The 27,197-nt window shown below is 40.9% G+C and overlaps 1 protein-coding gene across 8 annotated transcripts in view; it reads left to right on the top strand.

Annotated features, from left to right (window-relative positions):
- The window catches only part of HYCC2 (hyccin PI4KA lipid kinase complex subunit 2), a 66,900-nt gene that overhangs the window by 3,923 nt on the left and 35,780 nt on the right, over positions 1-27,197 (top strand). For 5 of the 8 annotated variants that reach the window (XM_053279454.1, XM_053279489.1, XM_053279426.1 and 2 more), the window contains one exon: positions 21,416-21,475. The exons of 2 other annotated variants lie outside the window; for them this stretch is intronic. The gene's annotated coding sequence lies outside the window, so the exon portion shown is untranslated. Of the gene's footprint in view, positions 1-21,128; positions 21,281-21,415; positions 21,476-27,197 lie in introns of those variants that run through there. One more of the 8 variants, XM_053279464.1, reaches the window with a different exon arrangement.

Below are 27,197 nucleotides of genomic sequence, written 5' to 3'. Positions count from 1 at the left end.
GGACAATGTGCAGAGAAATGTGTTATACTCTTGTTAGTTTCATCTTGTCTTTGACAATATAGATCCTTGTAGGTCTGGGAGTTTAGACAATAATGTGAGGAGCTTTGACTTATCTTAGTAATGAGATACCTTACAAATATACTCAATTATATGAAAACCAAAGGAAGTTGCACTATGGCTTTGATTATGTAGGATCTTGATCTGTGATAAGTGAGAAATTTCAGATCTGAATCCTCTCTAGAGATATTGACTGGCAGCACTGCATCATTTAGAACTGATTTGTCCTCTTAGATGTTTTGTCTGTAGACTAGGTTAATAATGTTTAATAGACAGCTGATACAGTATTGTAGACCACATGTGGTTTTTTTTTTTTTTTTTTTGGTTTTAGTTTTTAGCAAGGAATTATTTCTCCCTTAGAAGTTACCCAGACTATTCAAAATACTGTTTGGGAATTGTTGAAACAAGAGACCCTGAAAAGGAAAGTATTGTTGTTGCATGTATGGATTGTATAGTACAGTATTTCCCCCCCTTGGTTTGCCTTTAAATTGTTCTGATGGCCAAGTTCCCAAATGGCTTTAAAAACTATAAAGAATTGGGAGGGTTTTGAGAGCAGCCTGGGGTTCCTTTGTGACATCTTCTCAAAATGGAGGACCTCTTTCCTCTTCCTCTGTTTGTTTGAACAAAGAACTTTATATCACTATAGGACAGTATAAAAATAAGTTTGGTAGCACACTTCCCTTTGGATTTTGAACAGAAGTCGGAATCCAAGAGCAGTGAAACTAGTTCTGTGAGTCCAAGGGGGCTTTAGGTTTTTCCTCCAGTACCAGCCCCCTCATGCCACATGTCAAATGGTTTATGAAATTCCCTGTAGACCCATGAGGATTGGATAGCGTTCTATTATTTTGTATTTGGTTTAATCAACAAGTTTCATGACAAATTATGGACTAATCTGTTATGTTCACACCTTTCTAGTAGTCATATTTTAGGATCAACTGTCTTGTTTAAACTCTAGCCCTATTCATGTGTTTTGTTCAACACTCATATAACTAGCGTGCACAGGTACAGATCTGTACACCAGTGCAGTTGTTCACATCTTAGGAAGTGTCCTACTGTACGTGTGTTTAACCTATCTGTGCCATGCATTTGAGAGGCCTGTACCAAGGTTCACTCTTAAACTGGTTACAGGTACAGTCATGGACATATTTTGTGTCTGCAAGTGTACAGACATCTGTACCCTCCAACATAATAGGTCTGGGTTACCAGAGAGTGCTGCCTTCTGTATGATCCTCACTAAACATTAAAGTCATCTGGAGAGGTCCATCTCCAGTTACCATTGGCACACTTGGTGTCGACTCAGAACCGGGCCTTCTCTGTGGCTGTTCCTGGACTGTGGAATGCACTCCTGGCAGAAATTCATGGTTTGGGATCTTTGTTGGCCTTCAAGAGAGCTTTTAAACTTGTTTGGTCTGGCCTTCCAAGGCTTTTATATTGTTCTTGAATGTTTGAACTGTTTTTAAATGGGTTTAAACTGTATTTAAATTTAAGTTGATTGTGCACCATCCAGAGTATTTGGATAGGGTGGTATAAAGATGTAATAAAATAAATAAATTCTGAATTGCGTTTCTCCAGAATGAGACAAGTTTCTCAACCTCTTTGAAAATGGGTCTAATGGTTTCCAAAGGTCTCCTGAGAAAAGGACATCCCTGGGGGAAGTGGGTTTACTTATTTTATGGCAATACCAGTTGCCTAAACTGTCAAGAATGGCTTTATTTGTTCATTGCATCTTTCACTGAAATTGTAGCTGACAGTGTGTGTGTGTGTGTGTGTGTATGCGCATGTTGGCAAAACAATGCAATACAAAATATTTTTGAACTAGAGAAGTATATGAACTATTAAGAAAAACTGTACAGTTCCAGAGCACAAGATTTCCCACAGGAACAAAAACAGCTCAGCTAATTCTGAAGTGATTGTTTGGAAATTAAATACTACACTTCTGTAGATATAGGAGCATTTTAAACTACAAAAATGAAGACCATGAATGTGTGTCCTCTTTAATTCATTGTTTTATTGACTCTTGGCTGATAAAGGGAATTGGAAGCAAGGCATGATGATATCCTCTGCATATGAAGTACTGTAGCTAGCTGAAGACAGCCTTGAGTTATATAGTGATAAGGTGAAGGAAAGCTTATGCTGCATGAAGTGTGCTGTAAGGTATAATAATGGAGTATAGGGAGTAACCTGTTGTTGTTGTTGCTGCAGAGTTGTTAAAGCAGCTCACTGAGCAGGCAAGTTGTTATCCACATGGCTATATCGAATTAGTACTAGATTTGCTTTACTAAACCTTTACTGCACTGACCACTTCTGTTTTAGACAGGATCTATGCTCAAGGCCTGCAACAATCTTCTAATGTCATTTGTCCTTTACTTAGATGAAGAACTGGAAACATTCTAATTGTCTAGAGGTTTTTGTAGCTGGATTTTTTTGCTCAATGAAGTAATATACTTGCTAGGATTCCCTTTCCTAGTATGGTTTTGGAATTGGTCCCACTAGTTAATAAACCTCAGCTGAAAGCATATCTCTTACAAGGGAAGACTTCAGGCACTTAATCTATTTTATTTTGCTTTGTCATCTGCTTTGTCATGTTCTTGCCTCCCAAATATAATGCTTTGAATCGAATGTGTGCTTTTGCTACTTGGAAAATAATTGTCTACAGCAATGAGTTAGTCAAATTTTAAAGTATCATTAACTCTAATGCTACAATACTATGAACACTTACTTGAGAGTAACTACCAGAGACATTTATGGGACTGACTTCTCAGTAAATATGGATAGAATTGGGCTGCATGATAACTGGGTAGAGAAAACTGCCAGACCTATGCCACCCTGCAAGTTGCATCTCAGGTTTTTTTAGACTGCAGTTAGCACTCAGTCTTCTGTGTATACTCACTCACTCACTCACTCTGCGGTCAATGGGATTTAGGAGTCTAGAAGAATAAAATTGTGCTTAAGTATCCATTCTGATATTTAAATTTGGTGACAGAAGTGTTGTGCACTATTTACATTTTTACAATAACTTGTTTATAATAACTTGTAATAAAGAAAGATCAAAATAGTTTTTTTAATCCACTGTTACCAACAGGCAGTGCTTCCTCTACTTTTTTTCATTTCTGTGTGGAATGAGTTTTGTTCTGGGTGGCAATATCAAGGCACTGTGTGCACACATGCATTCAGAATGGGGCCTTCTTAATTCAACCTGAGTGGGATCTAAAATTAACTGAGCGGACGTCAGTAAACTTGTGAGCGTGTGCACATGCACACACCTTAGAGGGATCAGTGCCAACGGGTTTGTATTTAAGTTAAATGTTCAGCTATACTACTGGTTTGGTTTTGTTGCTATTTTTCTTCCTGGGTTTACTTGTTTTTACTCCACATTCCCTTCCTATCTACACCACTACCCTATTCTTACTTTACTACTCCACATATTTATATACCGCTCTTCAGCTAAAGTTCACAAAGTGGTTTATATAGGAAGTAAATAAATAAATAAGATGGCCCCCTGTCCCCAAAGGGCTCACAATCTAAAAAGCAACATAAGTTAGATACCAGCTACAGCCCCTGGAGGGATACTGTGTTGGGGTTGGATAGGGCCAGTTGCTCTCCCCCTGCTAAATATAAGAGAATCCCCATTTTAAAAGGCGTGTCTTTGCTCAGTTAGTGGGGTAACGAGTAAATGTTACTAAGAACCTAGGTGGCCAGATTTGGCTTTAAAAAAGCCAAATTCTGGCTTACGGCCCATTTGACCCACAAGTATACCCCTTAGGTTCTGGCAACTCTGCAGAACATAAGAAGAGTCCTGCTGAATCCAAGTTCTTTTCTTGTCCAGCATCCTGTTTCCCACAGTGGCCCACCAGATGCTTGGGAAGCCACACAACTAGGAGATGGCTGTGTGGCTTCCCAGCTTCCCACATACACTGATGAGGTCAACCCCTTTTCCAGCACTATAATATCCTTTCTCTGATATGGAGAACTGTTCATAGTATTCCAAATATAGCTATACCACAGATGTGTAGAAGGGCACTATAATATTAGTAGTCCTTTTAAAAATCCTTTCCCTAATGGTCCCAACCATGGAATTAAACTTGTTCACAGCTGCTGCACATCAGGTGACCTTTTCATTGAGCTATCCACCACAACCCCCAGATTTCTTTCTTGGTTTGTCACCAACAGCTCAAGGCCCCATCAGTGCATGTGTGAAGTTGTGATCTTTGTCTCAATGTGTATAAACCTAGTTTCATATTCAGTTCAGTTTGCCAGATTAATACTTGAGCCAGTTTGTTGCTATGTATGTGGGAATATTCCATCTTGGTACAAGCTAATGTGATATGGTCTCTGTACAAATCAAGTGGGTGTGGGAGGGAGTAATCAAGTAACTATCAAGTTAATCAAGTGGTCAAAATAAGAAAAGCAAACTTTAGAAATGTGCAGAATTAATATTTTTGGCTTTTTATGTTAATTGACATTTAAACAAAGCTTTATTGCTGCTACTTCTCCCTCCTTATGGAGAAATTTAGTTCTTGGCCATTTGTTGTCCGGTGAGACCGAAGTTCAAATCCCTATTCAGCCATGAAACACATAAATAAATAAAACACAGCAAGTTGTAAAGAACTATGGCTGACTCAATAGTACTCGGGTGTTACTCCAAAGGATTACTTAATTTCAGTACAAAGTTTGTTGAGTAATTTAGTCAGGAAGTCATCTCATATGTGTTTTCAGTAAGTATTTTTATTTGACTTGACTTTGAAAATTCCATTTTAACATAATGAGAACTGACCATTGCAAACTTATTTTCCCCCTTACCTTTAACTTTGGATTCTCTTGCTAAATTGGCATTGTTGAATAGGGAGCATTTTTCAAAAATATGTATTTCTTGGGATTTATGTAATAATTATATTTAGAAACTGAGTTTGGTGTTTCAGAAGAATATTGTTCTAGGTACTACTCTGGTGCTCAGAAAAAGAAATGTTAATAGGCAATATGTGAGTTCCTCTGGTTAACCATATTACTTTAGTGACTGGTTTGTAGGGCTACTTGAGTACCAGATTGTTGTGCTGTTGATTATCTCAGTTGTTCTGAAAGTGGTTTTGAGTTGCAACCCTAGGCCTAACCACAAAACATGCATAATGACTACATGTTTGGCCCCCCGCAGCCTACCCCAGTTTCAGATCCGCCTTTCTTCATAGAATTCAATGGATCAGTATTGGCTCCATTGACTTGTACTGAAAGGAAATGGTCCTGTAGTTCAGGGGAGCTGTTCCTGCCCCTGTTCAAACCTTGTTGCTACCAGGGTGCGGGCAAGGGGCAAGAATATCTTTTCTAGTAGCTGTTTCTTATTGCTTGTGTCTGCTTCTCTGCTTCTTGCTTTTCTTCTTCCCCTCTGCCCAATTAATTGAAGTGGCTGCATCAAAAGTCCCGGATGGAATTAAAACCAAAAAACCAGAATGTGGCCGTTGGGGTGCATGTATGTGCTGCTTCATTTCTCTTTTCTATCTTGTTGCGAGGAGTATGGTAGATTAGACTCAAGGGCTTGCCCACAAATTGTGCAGTTCAGATGTTGAGTAAGATCATTTGGAGTCACTGGCTTTCAGATCCCTTAGAAAACTTTCATCCAATCATTTATCTTATTATGTTCCAAGACCAGCATTTAGAAATCTTCAGTTTGTGTAAACCAATAACCCAAAGTATGTCACTGTCTATGGGGAGTAGCTTTAAAGAACAATGAGCTACTCAGATAGTTTAGTGTTAAATCGATTCTTTTAATTACAAGGGAAGCATCTATTTACAGCTTTTGTTTGTGCCATGTAGCAATGAGTACTGTCCATCAACATCATGTCTGTGTGACATTCAAACACAATTGCATAGATGGTTTTGAGCACTACTAAGTTCTTTTAAAGCAACAAAGATTAGTTTGTGATCAGGAAGGTAACTGTGTATAGCCTCTTAAAATGACTAAATAAAAGTTGGTGGTGGTGGCCTGCTGAAGTTTGCATAAGTATGGAGTACTGGGACAGGGGGATAAAGATTGCTGTAGAGGTATTGTGTTATGTGGGAGTACAGATTCAACTGTTCAAGAGAAAAGATAGGAGCCCTTCTGAAGATCAGAGGGCTTTCTTGATGAGAGCTGTTTCATCAGATGTTGACTTGGGTTAGTGAGGCCCCTTGTAAGTTACAGGGAAACTTGTACAGAAGTTACAGAACCTCCCAAACAAGAGTTATTTTAAGTTTAACAAGCTGGGATAAAGAAGATTCTGATTTATTTTCCCTCCAGTACCCTGCTTTTAAATTAAAAACCTAGGAAGCTGCCTTCTTCCAAGTCAGACTGTTGGTGCATTTAGCTCAGTGTTGTCTACACAGACTGGCAGCGGCTTCTCCAAGGTTGGAACCAGGAGTTGTTCTCAGCCCTATCTTGGAGATGCCAGGGAGGGAACTTGGAACCTAAATGCTCTTCTCAGAGCGGCCCCATCCCCTGAGGGGAATATCTTACAGTGCTCACATGTAGATTTCCATTCAAATCCAGCCAGGGCAGACCACACTTAGCAAACGGGACAATTCATGCTTTCTACCACTGGTGACTTAAAATACACGTAGAAGAATAAAAGTAGTTCTAAAAATTCATCAAATTAGAAGCATATAGCTCAGGGTGGATTTGATTTAAATCACTAGTTAGTAAGACTAGATTTAAATCATGGTTTTTTACATAAAGACTCATTCTTGCTGGTATAATCTTAATATTTACAACCAGATAACGGCCTGTTGCCATTATAGGTTTTTTCTTCCAAGGAGAGAATAATATGATGAACCTCAGGCTATCCATACGAAGATCCCAAGACTTGTGGAATAGTCTGCTACTCTGCTTAAAAGGTTTCACTTTCATTTTTACTGCTTGCCCCTCCCTGCTCCCACTTAGCTCCTTGTACAGATCTGTTCCACTCCAAACAATCGTCTATTCATTGAACTTCTTGAAACTTAGCACTTAAGAGGTAAGGGGTTGATCTATATACATAGATTTGCAAAGGAACAATGGGATTAAGAGGTCTTTTTCTCAACTCTGTATGTTTATTTTATAACATTTTTACTGTGAAGAAGAGGCATGTTATCTCTGCAGACACAAAATGACAATTTTGAGAACTGCAAAAGCAAGCATATGTGATAATATCTTCTAGACAGAAAAATTGCCCAAAATAATCTTACAGAAACCTCTGGAAGAGCATGACATTGTGAATGGATTAATAGAATTCATTTACCAAAAAATTTAAACATTGCATATGTACAGCCTCGTGTTACATAATTAAAAAACTAATCCTTATTTCATGATGAATAACCTTTGGACTATAATGTGTCTTAAATAGAAAACTATCTTTAGATAAATGTTTTCCTCAAAAAGCATTTTTTTAAAAAAACCAAACCTGAATTAAAATTTAAACACCTGATTTTTTTGATTTTTTTAACCATTGATTTTTATCCACCCTGATATAGCTGCAGTATAGGGAAGAGTACAGAAGGTAAAGACAGTTTTATGCTTTGGAATTAAAAGCAGTTTGGAGTGGAAAGGTCTTCACCAGTCCCACAGCTGTGGTGCCACCACCAAGAAGGCCCTGATCTTGATATTTGCCAGTTGAATATCTTGATAGTAGGTTAGAGAGTATGGTAGATGATCTCATAGTTCAGGCAGGCTCATATAGGAAGATATGCTCCTTAATGTAACCTGGTTTGGATTGTTTAATGCTTTAAAGGCTGAAACCAGCTCTTGCAATTGAACCTGGAAGTGAATTGGTAGCTAATGTCATTGGAAAAATGTATATTGTGCTCTGATTGCTGCATTTTGCACTCGTTGAAGCTTTAAAGGCAGCCCCATGTAAAGAACATTGCAGTAACTAGGATATCTGTAAACTGCCCATAGCACATATCAAGCCAAACAAGCTTTTCTGGCTACCTTGCTAACACGTACTTTCCCCCTTCATTACTGTCATTTCCCCCTCTAATTTTTCTGTGCTGTTCAGTGGCTACCCCTGTCCCAGTCCTGTTTGCTGCATTGTTTTACAATATTGCACAGGGTTTAAAAGAAAAGCCCACTGTCTGTAAACATGTGTGGCTGCGGTGCCACCGGAAGCAGCAGGTGTGCAGGACAGGTGATGGCTTTGGGGCAGCATTTCAAAAGAGTTCAAAAAAATTATTTATTTAATAAGACAATACATAAACATGAATAGTAAAACTGATACATAATGACATTCATTAACCATCCTTCCAGATAAGTAAATAATTAGATGGAGGAGAATGACTAAAATTATCTTTACGTGAACAGAATAAAATCTGACCATATCATGAAAAAATCATTAGAATTAGCTTGACTCACTCGAAGGCAAACAATATGGGTCAATTTTTCATATATGTGGCAATATGCCACATAGACTGATACCAAGATGTCCGAGACATGGTTTTATGCTTCCAGTATTGTGCAATGGATAATCTAGCCACAGTTAACATAAAAACTATAAGATCCTTAGACAATAATGTCAAATTAGCTCCCGAAAATACATTTAATAGAGCCAGTTCTGGTCTCGTATCTAACCTCTGTTGTCTAATTTTACCCATTTGTAAAAATACCTCTGTCCAAAACCAGAAAATACTGGGACAAGACCACCATAGATGGAAGTATGTTCCACTATTTCCACAGCCGTTCCAGCATAGTGGGGACAAACTCTTATTAATGTGGGATAATCTAGAAGGGGTCAAATACCATCTGTGAAAGAACTTAACAAAGTTCTCTCTAATTTGGGAAGAGGTAGAAAACACCGGCTTCCATTTCAGTATTCCATTTCATTGTGAGTTGCTAATAGTTTGTTGTAGGTCAAGATAGTTAATATTTCTGATGAGATTTCTAATTAACACTGTGGTTCAGTTCAAACATTGTATGAAAACATGGTTTGCATTCAACATAGTTCAGGACCCCAATCATGGGTCCAAATGTATAGGCAAGCGATGATTTAGAATTGCACGCCTGCTTTCATCTTGTACATGTGCTGAGCTCCTATTTCCGTGGTGCAGGAATATTTGGAAGTCAGTGGCCATAACGATGACTTACTAAATCGGATGTTTTGGGTTGCAACCCCACTTCAGACTATGGTGTCTGTTTCTGATCTTCTGACTGATCTCAAATCATGGTTTGTCAGTGCAAACATCTGGCTAAATCAGGGGTTGTTGTTATGTCTGAACTGTATCCTATAGGTTCTGATAACTTTCACATAAGCTAGGGGGAACAGTGTGGAAATACTGCATCTGTATATGTTGTTGGAGGAGACTTGCCATAATTTGGCCCTGATCTTGAACAGCAGCTCCACATACTGCAAGCCAAATTCCTTTAGAAACTGAGGGGAGTTTAAAAAGCAATTTCGGATGTGATATTGTGATGAAAGAAAGAAAAAAGATTTTAAAATCCACAGGGCATATGTGAGGCTTTGATCCACAGAGGAGAGAGATGGAAGGACTTGTGCACATCAGCCTGAGTGCACCTAAAGTAATTCTTTGGATCCTAGCCAGAATGTAAAGAAGTACATTGCCCACTTGTTTTCTGCTAGGAGTATCTTGTTCCATGAAGTTGGGTCAATAGCAGAGTTCTCTTCATCTTTGGATCTTAGAAAAGTAGTAAGCATTCTCTCTTTAACAAGAGGAAGCCAAATAAAACAAGGATACAGATATTTTATTTATTTATTTATTTATTTATTTATTTATTTATTTATTTATGAACATATTTTAATACCGCCCCAAACTTGCGTCTCTTTAGTAATGTTAACTTCATCAACACCATTCACAGAGTATGGATTTATTTACTTCTGTTAAAAACTCTTATCTTCCCTTCTCAGTTCTGTCAGTGAGAACAGAATTAAACATGTCCTAAGTGTCTGTGACTTCATACAAATGTGATGTCAATTTGTCAACCTTGACTAGATAAACCATGGTCTGGCTCAGTATAAGGTAGCCCCATCCATACAGGGGTGAAGAAATGTTGGCTCAGTTCATCAGCTGGACAAAATGTTTATTAGTCAGATTATTTCTCAAGATGGGGTGGTACACTAAATTCTAAATAAAAAGCTTTCCACGGAGCTGCAGATATCAAGTTTTGCATGGGCAATCCTGTCACTTAAATTAGCTGAATGCACTTCTTTTTTACTTCAGAATATGCACTGGGAAAGGTGATTGTTGGGGGGCGGGCTAGAAAAAAGTCTAAATAATATGCTTCCCACTGAGCTACATATACCAAATTCTACATGGGCAATCCTGCCACTAGCTGAATGCACTAGTTATTACTCCAGAATGTGCTAATATGTATTTTGGAGGCAGCTCATTCTCTTGAGCCCCAGCCTTCCCACAGTTAGCTCCACTTTTCCCTTTTGAATTTTTGTGAACACACCAAGGCTGAGGTTGCCAAGTCAACATATTTCAAGGGAGGGGACTCACGAGTGCTCTTGGGTCTGCTGCTCCTCTTTGCTGGCCAGGGTCAGCCTGCCTATTCTGATTGCTGGGTGGCTAGTCTACTACTCATACTAGGAGAAAGGGGCAGAAACCCCCACCATGAAAAAAGCACTTCTGCCCAAGATGAAACTTACTGCTGCCTGCCAGATCCAGCACAAAAACAATGCAAGAACTTGGAGAGTGCTTGTAGCTCATCTTGTGAAATGCTGCTTTGCTTCCTCCACATGTTCCATTAGTAGCTGCTCATCACGGCTGTTTCGGCTCTTATTCCTTGAGGACATCTTGAGTGTTGTCTCTCCAAGGAGACCAAGAAGGAGCACGGGCAACAGAGGTAGGGTGCCAGACCTTGAAATATGTTGGTACATTATCCATCAGGATTTTTTCACTCGTCGCAGACTAGTAGACGAATGGAATTAGTCAGCCCTGGCTCCATACATGTTGAGTATGAATGTTTGTTTTGCATGTAACATAAGTTGACATCCAAAATCTAGACTCTAGTAATACCTTTATTAGGTATCGCCAATCAAAATGATACAGTTCTAACCAAGCTTTTTAGTTCCCCAGAACGGTTAATCAGGCTGGATTTTAAGCAAAACAAAATGGGATTGGTGAAACTGTGTGATATAACTTGACCAAAATGTTTCAGTTTAGCAGTCCTAAGATATAGAAGGAGAAATATAATTTCTAGAAAATGGAATCTAGCAGATTGAATATTTTTTTAGAAAATAAAAAATCTAACAATCCTGTTGGTTCCCTTCTTTATAGACAAACAGCTGGATTATATATGTATATATTTTAAATGGGAGGAAGGGGGGGGCAACAATTATTATGTATCCCAGAAGCCTGGTGTACATCCTGAATTTAATATTTAGCATCTTCTGAAGCTAATCTAAGTCTGCATAACCAGGGGTCAAGAAATGGTAGCTCAGTTCACCTGCCAGACAACATTTTTTAGTCATCAAATGGTTCCTCGAACTCTGTTGGTACACTACCTGTCAGGATCTCCCCCCCGCAACCCCCCCCCACACCTTACCTTGGACAAGTAGATGAGTGCATTTCCTGAGCCCTGTGCATAATGTCTCCTACACTTCACCTTCAGACTGTTCAGCTGCAGCTCTTGGGGTATTACACCTGCACAGTTTGCCCACTCACACCTCCTTTTTGCCTTGCATAACATCCAGCCTGATTAAGAGTTATTGAGAACTCAAAAGTTTACCTAAGACTGTGCGTTGTTTTGGATTACCTAATAAAGATTGTGACTGGTGGATTTCTTTTAATGGGTCAGCAGGACTATCTACGACTTTTGTTAGTTAAAATGTAACATTCTTGGTCTCTGCCAGACTTAAGAACAACTAATTTCCATACTGTTGCATTGTTGTCTTCAGGTCTGAAGAATAGCTGTAGTGTGTAAACAATAGGCAGCATTGTATTTAACTATTCAGTAGCATTGTGAATTATTAAACTAGTATTGGAGGGTGGAGAAACTAGTTTTCTGCAAGATGATGTCTTGTGTACCTGTTGCAGTTATCTGTTCTGCTAGTAAGTCATAAATCATCTTTGGTTGTTTGTGGTGGTGTTTGTATGTATGTGTGCTATTTAAAATGGTATATCTTATAAAATTTGCAATAAATCCTTTTTTCCACCCCCGGTGATAATTGAAGATTACATGTAAGTGATATGTGATTTTAACTTCATATGAGCTGGGCTTCATAAATTAATGAGATTTATTTGTATTTTTATATAGTATCGGTAATCTTTTTCTGTATCTGGCACTTTCAGTTCTTTTCTGGGTCTCTGCTCCCTTCCACCTTTAATTTTGATAGCACCTTCTTCCTGTAGTTAGGTCTTCCATTGTTATCGTCAGTTTGTCAAAATACCTGATCTGCACTTGACACACAATGAGATAAAGCACACATAGTGGTCCTGAGTAAAAAAAAGTTAAGCCTTACTTAACTTTATTTTTGTAACCTGTATAGAAAGAGTTCAGAAGCCATTAAAGACCCATGACTGGTATAAAGTGCCTAATCAGCAAAACATGTTACAAGATTGGCTTTTCAGGGACTACTTACATAAAGAATTTGAGAGATTTGAAGTAATCTTCTTCTATACTTTGACCTCTCTGCATCTGATATTTTTGTATATTTGTTTTATCTATTCTTTTGTGTGTACTTTTTGGTTTTGATTACTTAGTAAATATCATTTGTTCATAGTGTTGCTTTACTGTGGACAGGGGGCAGCATTCAGATTAATTAGTCATTACTAAGCAGCATTGAAATAAATGAGATTTAATCATGATTATCTGAAGTCCCAGTTGATTTCAGTGGGACTTAGTCATGACTAACTTAGCTTGGATGTTGTCTAAGGACTATAATTTGAACATAAGCTAACAGTTGCATATCCAGGTACAAAATTGACTTCTGGGAAAATTAGAAGTGTTTTGAAATGCAAATTCCTTTAAGAGGATACGTTTTGGTAACTAATATGGTTGGTATGTAGGCCTAAAGTATTTTAAATTGCTGCTTTAAGTCAGTGTTTTAAAAACAACGCTTCTTGTTTTAAGTGTGTGCTTATGTGCAGTGAATGGGTAGATACAAAGCAGAGATGACAATGCCTGTCTGGAAGAGCAATTCCAAGAAGCCAAAGAAGCAGTTGTTTTGGTTGTGCAATTTCCATATCGGCTGTAAAACATGTAAAGTTGCATAATCGGTTAGCAGTGTTAGATGAATGTTAAGGCTGTACATGTATCAGAATATTTGATCCAATCTGATTCCAATCCAGTGCAAATGATTATTATATTGCTCATCCAGTATTTGGAGGAGAGCTGGTCTTGTGGTAGCAAGCATTACTTGTCCCCTTAGCTAAGCAGGGTCTGCCCTGGTTGCACATGAATGGGAGGCTAGAAGGAGAGCCAGCGTGGTGTAGTGGTTAGAGTGCTGGACTAGGACCAGGGAGACCCGAGTTCAAATCCCCATTCAGCCATAATACTAGCTGGGTGACTCTGGGCCAGTCACTTCTCTCTCAGCCTAATCTACTTCACAGGGTTGTTGTGAAACAGAAACTCAAGTATGTAGTACCTCTCTAGGCTCCTTGGAGGAAGAGCAGGATATAAATGTAAATAATAATAATAATAAGTATGAGCACTGCAAGATATTCCCCTCAGGGGATGAAGCCGCTCTGGGAAGAGCAGAAGGTTTCAAGTTCCCTCCCTGGCTTCTCCAAGATAGGGCTGAGAGAGATTCCTGCCTGCAACCTTGGAGAAACCGCTGCCAGTCTGTGAAGACAATACTGAGCTAGATAGACCAATGGTCTGGCTCAGGATATGGCAGCTTCTTATGTTCCTATTAATACCAGCCGGGATTGAATCGGTCAATGCATCACTATGGGGTTGATGTCCTGTAGGATATAATGGTAATTTAAAATGTCTTTGAATATATTATTATGTCAGAAGGGGATGAAACTTTCACATATGGCAGACCTTGCTTAGAGTTGATGGTGGACCCTTGTTACAGCTTGATACCACCCCCATTTCATGCAGAAGCACCAATGTTTCTGAGAAGCAGGGAGACCTCTCGTCCCCATTTCTACATCTCCTTTGCTAGGTCATTTAGTTGGATGCTTCAAGCATGCAAAGCCCCTCCTGAGGGGACTTGGTCTCCCCCCTCCCCGCAAAAGCAAGCTGATGTGCACCTGTACGATGGTGTCTAAGAAAAAAACCCTTTCATGTTTTTGCTTTGCTTGGATAAGGCTGAAGAAGGCAAGCTGAACTAACAAACAAAATGGCAGGCATGCAGAAGCTTGCTTAGGAGGAAATGTGAGTTTGGGTTTGGTATGTGTCCTGCTTGTGTTACTTACAGGACACGTGTAAGAAAAGGAGAAGGAGACTGAATAAAACCAGACACAGACAGCCTATGGGAAGTGTGTGATGATGCATGCACAGTGCATGGTAGTATAGTACAATGTTTTCCATATATGGTACATCTCCAGATTGAAAGAGAAACAAATTTTGGAACATAAGCAACAGGAAAACAAGAACGAAAACAGCCACCTGATCTTCCGATACAGTTGGATGCAGCCGGGTATGAAACAGAAAATATATCAGATGGCACTGATATTTATTTATCAAATTTGTATGTAAGATAAAAAGGAATAAAACACAGAAATAAAAACCTCACAACAGTTTAAAACCACAATTAAATTAAAAATCTTAGGTGAAAATGTAGGTCTCTAAAGATTTTTTTAGAAGTTGTCAAAGATAAGGAGGCTCTCATCTAGATGGAGTGCATTTCAGAGTCTTAGGGAAGCAACAGAGAAGGCCTGCCCCTGCCCCCACGTAGCACCAGATGAACTGGCAGCAGCTGCAGACGGACCTCTCCAGATGATCTCAATAGGCGATTGGGCTCATAGCGAATAGGGATGTGCGCGGAACCAGTTTGGAGGCCCTTTATGGGCCTCCAAACCAGTTTGATCAACTGGCAGTTCCACCGGTTTGAAGGGGGGGGCATGCCTTTAAGGGCGGGGGAGGAAGGGTGCGCGCCAGGTACTTCCTTGAATTTCTGGCTGAGGACACTGGGGCAGCAGAGAGGTATGCTGCCACCCCGACAGGGACTTATTCAGTGGAGCGCTGGTGGGGGAAACACGGCGGGAGGGGGAAGAGCACCCTCCCCTGCCCTTAAAGGTATGCCCCCCACCTTGGAACCACCCCCCGCCATTTCCATGCACATCCCTACTAGCAAAGAAGACTTAAATATCCAGGGCCTAAGCAGTTTCGGGCTTTGTAGCTTATAACCAGCACCTTGTATTTTGCCTGGAAACCTATTGGTAGCTAGTATAGCTCTTTCAATATAGGAGAAATATGGTCTATTTGAGATGACTCTGAGACCAACCTGGCTTTCACATGCTGTACCAATTGTAGTTTCTGGACTACATGCAAAGGCAGACCCACATAGAGCACATTACAGTAATCAAGTCTGGAGGTTACCAGCATATGTACCACCATTCTGAGGTCGTTCGTCTTAGTTCATTTATTGTTGTTGTTTATTGATTGTTAAATTTATACCCCGCCTTTCATTAAGAAAATCCCAAGGCAGCTCAAGAAACAGATGCAGCTGGTGTATGAGCCAAAGCTGATAGAAAGCATTTCTGGCCACCGCCTCAACCTGGGTTACCAGGGAGAGGTTCAGATCCAGAAGCACCCCCAGACTGCATACCTGTTCCTTTTGGGGAAGTGTGACTCCATCCAGAATGGGCAGATCAAAATCCATCTCCCGAGTTCCGACCCCAAACAATAACTACCTCTGTCTCGGCAGGCAATCTTCTTGCATAGAAAACAATAAGATGCAAAGTTCCTGCTGGTAGGAGCTGCATGAAAATGGTTGCAAATATTGTTCCGATTTGATGCACAGCCCTCTTGAACATCCCTCATGTAGTAGCATGTCATGTTTTGTGCCATTGCCCTGTGACAGCCCTGCCCAAGCCTTTATTTTTTGGCACAGCATAACAATATGGTCATTAGTTCTCTGTGATGCTAAAAAGAGTCACATACAAATGGCTTCATTGCCTTAAGCAGAGCTGGACAAGTCCCAGGCAGCACGGAGCCATGGCACCTGGACTAGAATATTCATAGGTATGGTTATTTAATTATACTGGGACGATTGTGCCAGTATAGTTAAGCTGGAGTGTGTTTTCAGTGTTCCACTATTATAAGCCCTGAACTTTCTGTTGCTTATGAAATCAAAACCATTTGTCTGATCTGCCTGGCCATTGGAACACATCCACTAGGTCACAAGGGACACCTCCCCTGCAGATTTGGTGAAGATCTATTGGAAAATGGGTTGGTTAGAGCAGTTTAAGTTTTTCCCCTTTTGAACAGTGCTTTAAAGGGTTGGAGACATTTTGTCTGACTGAGGAAGTGCTTTTTAAATGATTTTGTAGTCAGTTTGCATAGTTTGTCTTTAGACTGCATGCCAGAAATCTGTCTTTTGTATATCCCCCTGGGACCCAATTGTTTTACAATTGATCTTAAAAGTTGGGTTTTAAGAGGCAGAAAATTGCATTTTTAGTGTTAACAGAGTTGGTGCAGTAGCAAGTTTGAGGTTACAGAGCTCACAGCATTGCCCACAGTAAACATGAAGGCTGACACTGCTTGGTTCCTCCAGTTGCCCTGACCATGCTGCCACTGCTTCTGCCCACTGTTCCCACCTGCTGCTCCATTCTGGCACGTGCCCCATATCCGTCCCAGCAAGCCAGCATTCCATGCCAGCTGCCCTGGCCTCTGCCCTGTGGACAGGGCAGCCATCAGGGAACGCCCCTGCCTGCTCCTCCATTCCAGTGTGTGCCCCTCACCCGTTTGGGTGTGTGCCGTTTGGGTGTGTGCCTCACTCCAGCCTTGGGAAGCCGGCATTCCCTGCCGGCTGCCCTGGCCTCCACCCCCAGGACTGAGATGGTCTCCGCACATGAGTAGAGGCCATCTGAGCCCTGGGGACATGGCAGCCAGCAGGGAATGCTGGTTTGCGGGTACCTATACTGAGGCGAGGCATATGCCGAAACGGGTGAGTGTGTCTGTGTGTGTCTGGCATCATTGTCATGATGCTCGTTGGGTAGCCCTGGGCAGGTTCAGTGGCATAGTCGGTTTGCAGGAGGCCCAGGTGCAAAATCTGGAGCACACCCTTGGCTGACCCCATCCTCCCCCTTTGCTCACTGCTCTCAGAACTTTTTCTTCGGTTTCCCATTATGCTGCTAGTAGTGCTGCCAAATGAAATGATCACTTGTGTGTATTCCGTCATCTTCATAGTCTGTTCAGGCTCTTCTAGTTTCTGCTTTCAGTTCTGCAGAGTCCCTAGGGCTGTGCTTGCAGCAGCACATTGGTATGTGTTGGTTGTGTATCCATAGTGTCGAATCGGATTTCCCTTTTTAAAACACTTGGGAATTCAGTAATCCAAAAACCTTCAGCTTAAAATAAGGGTTAAGCTGCTTTACATTTTCATTCGTGCCCTAAAAAGAATGGAAATTTTAAGGTGTCCATCTTAATTTCCGCACCATATAAACTGTAAAGACTTTGTACAGTCCAGTATATGATGATGGCTTTAGAAATGAGGCTCCATGCACCTAAACTTTCAGTTGGACACTGGGCTGGGGAGGGATGCATCCAGGCAGACGGGTGCAGTTACTCTAATCCCTTCCTAGAAATGACTCTGATGAATTTCTGCCTGATACAGCTTTGATCGAGACAAAGTGTGGGTGCATGGAGCCTCATTTCTAAAGCCATCATCATGTACTGGACTGTACAAAGTCTTTACAGCATATATGGTGCGGAAATTAAGATGGACACCTTAGCTTGTAATTTCCATTTTTTAAAGTCACAAGTGAAAATGTAAAGCAGCTTAATGCTAATTTTAAATGGAAGATTTTTGGATTACTGAATAAAATATTTGTCTCAGGCAGCCCTGTATAAGTAGGTTGCTTGTAAAGGGGAAAAAGAGAAGCTCCTTTACCTCTCCCCTTCAATCATGTCAGTCCCTAATCCAGTAATTTTGTCAAGTGTCCATTGTCTGGCTCCTAAGGAAAGACCTGTTTAATAGCACCTAACTGGAGCCATTACATATATTAGAAATAAGAATCAGCTATTTGCTTGAATCTAGCTTATATTTCAGTCTGAATTACATATACTGTTAATGTATAGTAAAATTTTGCAACTGAAATTATTTGTAGATCTGTTCATGATTTTGAATTGTTAAAGCACTTCATACTTCAGAAAGAGTGATTGCCATGATACCATAGGCATTGATTTAGTTCATTGAAGCCACTGGAGTTTGGGAAGTGTAAGTTACTAAATTGTAACTTATTATCCCTTGTTGCTGTGCTTTTGTGGTTTATTTTTTATCAGCAGCACTTGTTTTTTTGCATATTGGCTTTGATTTGTACTGTAATTAAAGCATTTGAACCTTTTTTTAAAGGCAGCAATGCTGTTTACACCCAGACAACTGTTCACATCCTACTTATGCTTCTTTCAGCAGCTGGAAATTCTATTGCTTAATAAAAATAAGAAACTGAAGATGTTATACTGTGTGTTTCTCGCTTACAGCAATCTTTTCAGATTCTGCTCCCAAAATGCAGAAAGAAAATAGAGAGTTCCAATCATCTTTGAACTAAGAGCAAGGTTTTGAAAGTTTGTTTGATGCTATTTGTTCCTTTGCTGTCTGTCTAGATAGGAGATCCATCACAACAGCCAGAAGTGGCAGAAAATGTGGTTGATGTGCCTGATGTTTGGAGTGCTTCTGTTCTCCCTAAACTATTTTTTATGTAGGACTTTTAAGCATTGTCTAGAACAGTTGATGCCTGCTACACCTTTGTGGCTTGACTGAGATGAGGCATGGATTTGGGACAGAATTCTGACTTCACGCGGCAGTCCCTAGCCTCAGAGGTGTGCGCTCCTCCCTCTCTTTCGCATGTAAGAGAAGAAAGGATGATTCTTCTGATCCTAGCATAGAACAAGCAGGAGCTGTTGTGATGTCTGAATTAGGTGATTGTATCCCTGCTTCAGATCCTGGTTTATTTGCTAACTCTGGCTAGAATAAGCTAGGATCACCTGGCTTAGCTATCATAGCAGATCGTGACTTGTTCTAAGCCAAGGTCAAAATAATCAACCTTCCTCCCCTTCCAAGCGAGGGGAACGTTATGCAAAACTAGGTCTAAATCCTGGCTCTATGTGATGTCTAAACCAGTCCTGTGTCTAATTGTCACCTGAAACATAAGCGTGCACACTGGTAAGTTTGAAAGAAATAAAAGGATTTTACTTTCTAATAAATTTACTTAAGATTGAGATGTCAGTCTGTTTCAAATGCCTTTTATCTGTCTGCTCCCTTTTTGTACTTCAGTGTTGACTAAGGACTGAATCATCATCTCTGGCATAGTTTTGCTTGTTAACATTACTGGAGCACACATGCTCACCTTTCTATGGTAATGTGCAGCATCGTAGCTATTATTCAAGCTAGGTTTCTATCAAAAAAACCAAAACCAAAACCCCAATCTCTGCATCTTGAGTTTACTCCAAACCAGGGCTGTACAATTTCAGCTCTCCAGCTGTTTGACTATGACTCCCACCATCCCCAGTGGCCAGTAGTTAGGGTTAATGGGAGTTGTAGTTCAATTACAGCTGGAGGGCTGAAGATGTGCACCCTTGCTCTAACTAAAATAGTTATTACAAGCATGTATTTCCCTTTGGGAGCTGATACATACCGGTAGTCACGTGATGATGTCATGATCATTGTTACTAGGTTAATCGGATTCAGGCTCAGCTCTGGACCAATAGTTCTAGCTGGACAGTAATGTTCTCACAGTGAAGAGCAAATGTAGTGAGCTGGTAGGCTGAAAGCTGCCTCTGAGCTCTGCTTCTTTCCCCATTCCATTAGGATCCTTGCAGCTTGCCTATGGTCCCTGTTAGTTGGGCCCAAACCTGCTTTGAGCCGACCCATCTCAACTGGCAGTGTCAGCAGGAAAGAATGATTTCCAAGATACAAGAATGAGGTTAAGTGTAAAGGGATTTATGAGCTTGCGGGAGTGAAGATGTCCTCTTCTATATTTCATTCCATTGCTGCTGGCCGAAGAGGCACTTTAACTGCCATTGTTTGTTTGTGGCATCATTCTCTTTTAGCATATGGGTTGGTGCCAGGTTCCAAGTATACCATGCTTGCTTTATACAAGTAGAGACATGTCAACAATTTGTTACAGGAGTGCTGGAACATACCTGTAGACAAACATTGTATTGTAGAATGGTTATGAATGAGCTTGCCTATCTCCAAGTATGCTTTTCTGGGGATGTCTTAAGCAGAAAAAGTATGTATTAGCATGGTGGGTGGGTGTGGGTGAATGAGTGAGGTGTCTCTCTCAGTGCTCAACATGAAACTGACTGTGTGGCCTCGGAGGAATCCATGTCTGTCCATCCGTGTATTGAGGATCTGGAGAAGGATGGCTAAAAGGACCTGAATATAGCAGCTTCTTGATTTTCAAGGTTTACGCTGAAGAACTAAAACTCGTCAGAGCCCATACAAAAGGGCTGCTGGGCCTGCATGCAAGGCAACCTACAAGGCAGTAGACCAACTCTTAGGGACCCTGCTCATCAATGAGAAGCTTTTTGTGACTGTTTGCAGGCAGAGGCAGAGCAGGCCACTCAAACCCCCACCCCAGGGTGGGGAAGTTCAGATAGGGAAGGGGAATGGACTGATTCCCCACCCTGTCTCCCAGCTGTTTGCAGCTTTGGGGGAGTAGTGGTCACAGCTTGCCTATGGTAGGAAAGCAGGTGACTGTAAGTAGGTTATCTGTGTTGAGATGGACAGAACTCGTAATCGTGTTCCAAACAGTGAGTGTACGACTGGGTCTGTTGAGGGAAATGCATTCATATTTTTGGCCATATTTCTAAAGCATTTGTCATCTTAGTCCTGTAACTGAACAAATGAACTTTAGCTTTTAAAAGGTTGGAAATCTTTTCATCAGTTAATGAGAAGGAGACTTGTTCAAGCATGCAGAAATTGTCTATAGAAGTTGGTTTGATTTGAAAGGTGTAATATTCAATGTTAGTTAGGTTCAGCATAGGAAGAATTGATCTGCTATGTAGGAGCTGACGAAAGATGGATTGCAAATCTCTCATCTTGCGTTGGTTGGATTATCACACAGCAGCTGATGAGAATGTTTCAGGTTTAGTGTAGGATGACTGCGTGATGTTGTTTCTAGGGAAACTGGTGGTGGGAGCATGAGAAAGGTAAGGAAATCTGTTTTCAGGATGAGCATTTGAAAAGCAAGGCTTGGCTCACACTGAGTTGGTCTGAATGATTTTATGTGTACAGTATTGCTATATCTTCTGTTTCTATTACCTTCTCTTTCATTCTGTTTTCAGAGCCCTAGGGCTTCCTTGCAAACGTTCATTATACTAAATCTGGATATTGAGCATCTTAAGGTAATGTCTTTTAATTAGGTGTTATAAAGATGGATTTATTTTTTTTTGCTGCAATTGAGGCTGTTAATTTCTTATTTTGATGTGATGTGGCTACACTAAATCTCCGTGCTTGACCTGTCTGCCTGCTAATTACTACTTTTCGGAATCATTTGCAGCGGAGCTGAGCCTTGATACTGTTGGTATTAAATAAATATGAAATAGAATAAGTAATTACATATCATAATTGAGTTACAGTTGTAGAAGCAGAGTACTTGCAGATGGACAGAGTAACTTGATATTTTGGAACTGTTGTGTTGCCATTAACTGTGGGATAGTAACCCAAATGCATTTTTCCCTTCAGTGTATTAAATGTTGAACTGTTATGGGACAGGGACAAGGGGAGAAGTTATTTTAACTCTTTTGGCTGGGACTTTCCCCCACTGTAATAGTACAGTAAAGTGATGACTCTCTAAAGCTAGAGACGCTCAGAATTCTGTAAAAAGATGCATGGAATCTCTAAGCCCACTCATTTTCCTGACCCTATGTCCAGTTTACATTATTAGTTGGAGTATATAGTCCCATCAGTGAACATAATACTTTACAGGGTAGTGTAAGCCATTAAGATGGGCTGCTCTCCCCAGATGCTTGTAATTCAATGTTGGCAATGGGAAAACAGAGAGGAGGGAAAAGGCAACAAGGATGAATGTGAGCAAATTTATTATTATTATTATTATTATTACTATTATGTTTTTCACCAAAAAAAGGTTTCAAAGAGGTATAATAGCACTAGCAATAGCACTTACATTTATATACCGCTTTATAGCCGGAGCTCTCTAAGCGGTTTACAATGATTTAGCATATTGCCCCCAACATTCTGGGTACTCATTTTACCGACCTCGGAAGGATGGAAGGCTGAGTCAACCTTGAGCCCCTGGTCAGGATCGAACTTGTAACCTTCTGGTTACAGGGCGGCAGTTTTACCACTGCGCCACCATAAGATATGAGAAAATGATTTCCCAGTGTAAAAAGGCTCACAGTCTAATAAAACATAAAGACAAGAGCACAGCCTCTGGAGGGATGCTGGGCTGAATAGGGATAGTTACACTCCCCCTGCGAAATAAAAGAAAGCTACCACTTTAAAAAGGTGTTCAGTTATAAGGGATGTACTTAAGGCTTTGTATCAACAGATTTAGTGCAGATCAGTTAATATGACACTTGGTGTTTATATAACATTAAAAGCTTGTTAATTGCCCCAACCTACCATATTTCTTGTATATTTGGTTTTCATAGAAAGTTGTAAACTGGAAACGCCTCTTGTGGTAGCCTCTAGCTTTTCTTTTATAAAGGGAATGCATTCTTAACTACAAATCTTCCAATATTTGGTTTGTTGATTTGAAATTGGTATGTGAATTCTGAAGTTACCTTCTATTTCATGTTTTACAGTAGCTCATTCCTTTTGATGTGACATTCCATCATGCAGTAGACTGAGAAACTGTGTAACCAGGAAATAGGATGTAACACATGTATATAGATCAGGAGATGGTTATATGTGACTTGTGGCCAGTATGCCACAACCTGGATGGCTTTAAGAGGGGTTTGGATAACTTCATGAAGGAGGGGTCTATCATCGGCTACTAGTGGGAGGGCTATAGGCTGCCTCCAGCCTCAAAGGCAGGATGCCTCTGAGTACCAGTTGCAGGGGAGTAACAGCAGGAAGTAGGGCATGCCCTCAGCTCCTCCCTGTAGGCTTCCAGCAGCATCTGGTGGTGGTGGGCCACTGTGTGAAACAGGATGCTGGACTAGATACCTGAACTTTTGTTGAGATTCCTGAGGATCTCGGCTGTACTTTGATTGATTAATTGCATTTCTATACTGCCTAGTATAAAAATCTCTAGGTGGGGTACAGATAAAAACATAATATAAAACAAAACATTTAAAATTCATTAAAAAAAATCACAATAGATAAAAACACACATTAAAATGTAAAATTTCAACGAAAAGCCTGGGAAAACAGGTATGTCTTTAACAGGCTGCTAACTTTTTCTAATTGTAGAGAAGAACTTGAAATATTAAAGCAATGTGCTTTATCTTGTAAAAAAGTAAAAATATTGTACTTCCTTGAATGTTAGTACATTTTATGCCTTATTCACTTGAAGGAACACTCTCTTAAAGAATACAAATGGATCTCCACCATTAGCTTCTAACAAATGGTTAGGAACACACCCTTTCTCAATATCTCTTCCCATGTTTCAGGAATAGTAGAAGCAGCAATACTGCTAAGCTGTTGTATAGCACCTTTTGAGTGCAGAAAGTGCTTTGCATGTATTATCTTGGCGTAATCCTTACAACCACACTGTAATGTAAGCAAGCAGTGTCATCCCCATAATGTAGTTGAGGCTGAGAAGAACAGAGAAGACCTAACTCAGCTCAGTCTTTTAGCTGCTACATCATTTCTACTATATGACAAACTGAACTTCTCACCACATATTTACATAAATTTTCGGATGAACAAACCTTGATAAGTTCCTTGGTGTGTAGCTCCTCAAGCATTTAAAAATGTGGTGCTGTTGCATAGGAATTTGAAATATATATTCAATTTTGCAAAGAATGGGGTGATTTTTGGTGATAAATGAGGATCGCAACCATTCTTGTGATGGGGTGGTCCGCTTAACTTTATTCAGGTTAGTTTTTCGTTGCCCCTTAGTTGCTTTAAGAACTTAAAGAACTCTGAGTGAATGTGACACAGAATTTGGAACTTTTAACCAGAAGTCTTTAAAGTGCTGTGATAATGGTGCTCTTCTAGCTGGGTGTATGCTGAGCAATGTGGAGTTTTTTCTAAGTACATCACTTAATTTTTAACTGAAAAAATGCTTTCTTAAATAATAACAGGATGTATTTTACAAGGTATACTATCATTGATCTGGTGTTTTTTATTTTATTTTATTTATATTATTTTTTTTATTTTTTTATTTTTTTATTTTATTTTATTTTATTTATCATTTCTATACCACCCCAAACCAAAGTCTTGGGGCAGTTCACAATAATAAAACAATACAAAAACACAAAACATTAAAATCAATTAAAATGCCAAAAAGCAGCCTAAAAACAAAAACAATTTACAGTATTTAAAAATGTTAAAGTTAAAAGGTTAAAAGGCCTGGTTAAAAAGATGAGTCTTCAGAGCTCTTTTAAAAACCACTAGGGATGGGGAGAGTCTTATGTCAGTGGGAAGCTCATTCCAAAGTCTCGGAGCAACAACTGAGAAGGCCTGTCCCTGAGTGGTCACCAACTGACTTGAAGGTAGCCAGAGACGTATATAATATATGATTTTAACAAGATCATATATTATATTATAGCTTAGTTGAGTAGGTAGCATCCATACTAAGTTAGTCATGATTCAGTCCCATTGAAATTAACACAACTCAGGTAGTCATGGGCCCCTTGTCTCATTGATTTTAATGGTGCTTAATAATGACTAACAATGACTAATAATGACTTTTTTCTTAAGAACTATAGTTATAGAGTTGTAGTAGTAATACCTGTCCTGTCTGTACAGTGTTCCTGGGTGGGAAGCAAGATGAATGGAGATCCACATTGTGAAGGGGCTCTGGGAGGCAAATCTGAGGGTCATGGAAAGTGTCTGGTCAAAGAGCATAGATCAAGGAATGGAGACCCATGTTGCCAGGGGTCCCTGAGAGCAAGTTTGCACACATTCTCTCCTGGCTGGGGTTTGGAAATGCAGGCTCGAGGGACCTACCAGGTATACCTGAGTTTGATAGAGTTTAACAAATGATTTTCTAAAGTTTTTTTTTCTGTACAGCCATAATTGAACTTTTTCATACAGGTGGTTGGAGGGAAGCAAAAGACAAGTTTTTCCCTTTCTGGCTTGTTATGCTTATGGGACAGTCCTTTTATGGGGTGGTGGGGGTATGGAGCTTTGTTTTGAAAGTTTGACTGTAGGTTAGACAAGGATAGGGACCCACTCGCCTTCCTGGGAAAACAAGTCCGTTCGCTTAGTCCCCATTTTCCCCAAGAGAGGTTTAGGAGACTGATAGCCTTTGTTCGTCAGGTCAGGTGCACTTGGGTCAGCATTGTCCTTGTGTAGTTTTGACTAAGTGACCATACCTGGGTTTCTGATAGCTGTAACTCAAGACAGGGAGTCATGCTTCCTAGGTCAATTTGCTTAATTGATTGGGAAACATTCCTGGCTGGAAATGCTTCTGATTAGATTTCAGAAATACCGGGCTGGTCTCTAGATTATGTGTGCAAGCCTGGCTGGTTCCAAAACCATTCATATTTCCCCTTGTCTTCTTGAGCAAGCATGTGACCTTCCTTAGTTGGGAGAAAGAAGCAGGGTGGATATGTGTTTTGCCTGTACTTAACCATCGTTTCAAACAGCCGCTCCCCCCACCCCCAGTCTCTATCTTTCTCTGTACCATTGGGTTTGAAGTCCTTTCTTCAGTTAGGAGAGAAGTGGCAGTAAAGTAGGCTAGGAAGAGGGCAATTTCTAACAGTCGCCATAAATAAATAAAGCAAACGAGTTTAACCCGTGCAGAGCATCTGTGTACTAGTACTTGATTGCTCCCGTCACCTCCTGCCACAGCCCCCCTCACCTCAGAAATCTCTCCACCCTCACCTGAGCCACACTCCTGCTCCTACTCCTCCTCCATCCGGTTGCTTCCACCCCCCTCACCCCTCTTGGTCACTCCTCCATCCCTTTACTCCACCCCCCTCACCCCTCTTGGTCACGGCTGCAGTGTTGCTGGTGCCTGTTGGCCAAGCTGCAGCCCCCTATTCCTAGAGACCTCCCCACACTCACCTGAGCCCTGCTCCTGCTCCTCCCCACAGGAACAGCAGTGGTTGACCGGGCCCTTCCTCGCTGCCATGGCTGCTCGTTCCCCTCAGGCCGTTGACAGGTTCGGGCCCGTCCCTTGCCCTTCCTCCTTTCTCTATCTCTCACTTTTTTCTTGCTCCTCCCCCTCTCCCTCTCTTCTCTTACACCCCCCCCAGTTGACAGATCTTGTTTCCTCATTTAATTCACACAACGGCAGCCTCCTTCTCCTGCAGGGATCCCTGCCCACTATCCATATATTAGGGATGTGCCTGGAACGGCTTCTCCGCATTCTGGAGGTGTTCCCTTAAGGGCGGGGGAGAGTGCACTTATCCCTCCTGCCGCATTTCCCCCGCTGGCGCCACGTTGTATCAAAGCCCCTTGGGGCGGCAGCGTACCTCTCTGCCACCCCGTTGCCATCCTTGGCTGGAAGTACCGGGCGCGTGTGCCTGTCGTGTGTGTGCGGGCTCCCATCTGCCATGCATGCATGTGACGGACACACACGAACCCGGTACTTCCAACTACTTCCAGCCGAGGACGGCAATGGCCCTGAGGGGCTTTGATACAACGGAGCGCCAGCGGGGGAAATGTGGCTGAAGGGGTAAGTGCACCCCCCTGCCCTTATGTGAACACCCCTGCTGCCTCCGAAACCTGAAACGGACCCAGTGGCCAAAACATTTCGGAGGCTTCTATAATGGCCTCCGAAACGTTTCGGCCACATCCCCCCCGCCTCTATCTATCTATCTATCTATCTATCTATCTATCTATCTATCTATCTATCATCTTCCAACCGGTAACAGTTGCATTCCAAAAGACCTTAACCATCACAGGCTCCTGCTCCCTATCTGCATATGGAATCTGCACTGCCCAATCACCATGGTGCCACAGGCTCCTCCTTCCTATCTGCATAGT

Source organism: Hemicordylus capensis, chromosome 1 (assembly GCF_027244095.1).
Source record: "Hemicordylus capensis ecotype Gifberg chromosome 1, rHemCap1.1.pri, whole genome shotgun sequence".
Classification (NCBI taxonomy): domain Eukaryota; kingdom Metazoa; phylum Chordata; class Lepidosauria; order Squamata; family Cordylidae; genus Hemicordylus; species Hemicordylus capensis.
Note: the sequence above shows the minus strand (reverse complement) of the source record. Positions and strands in the feature narration are given on the sequence as shown.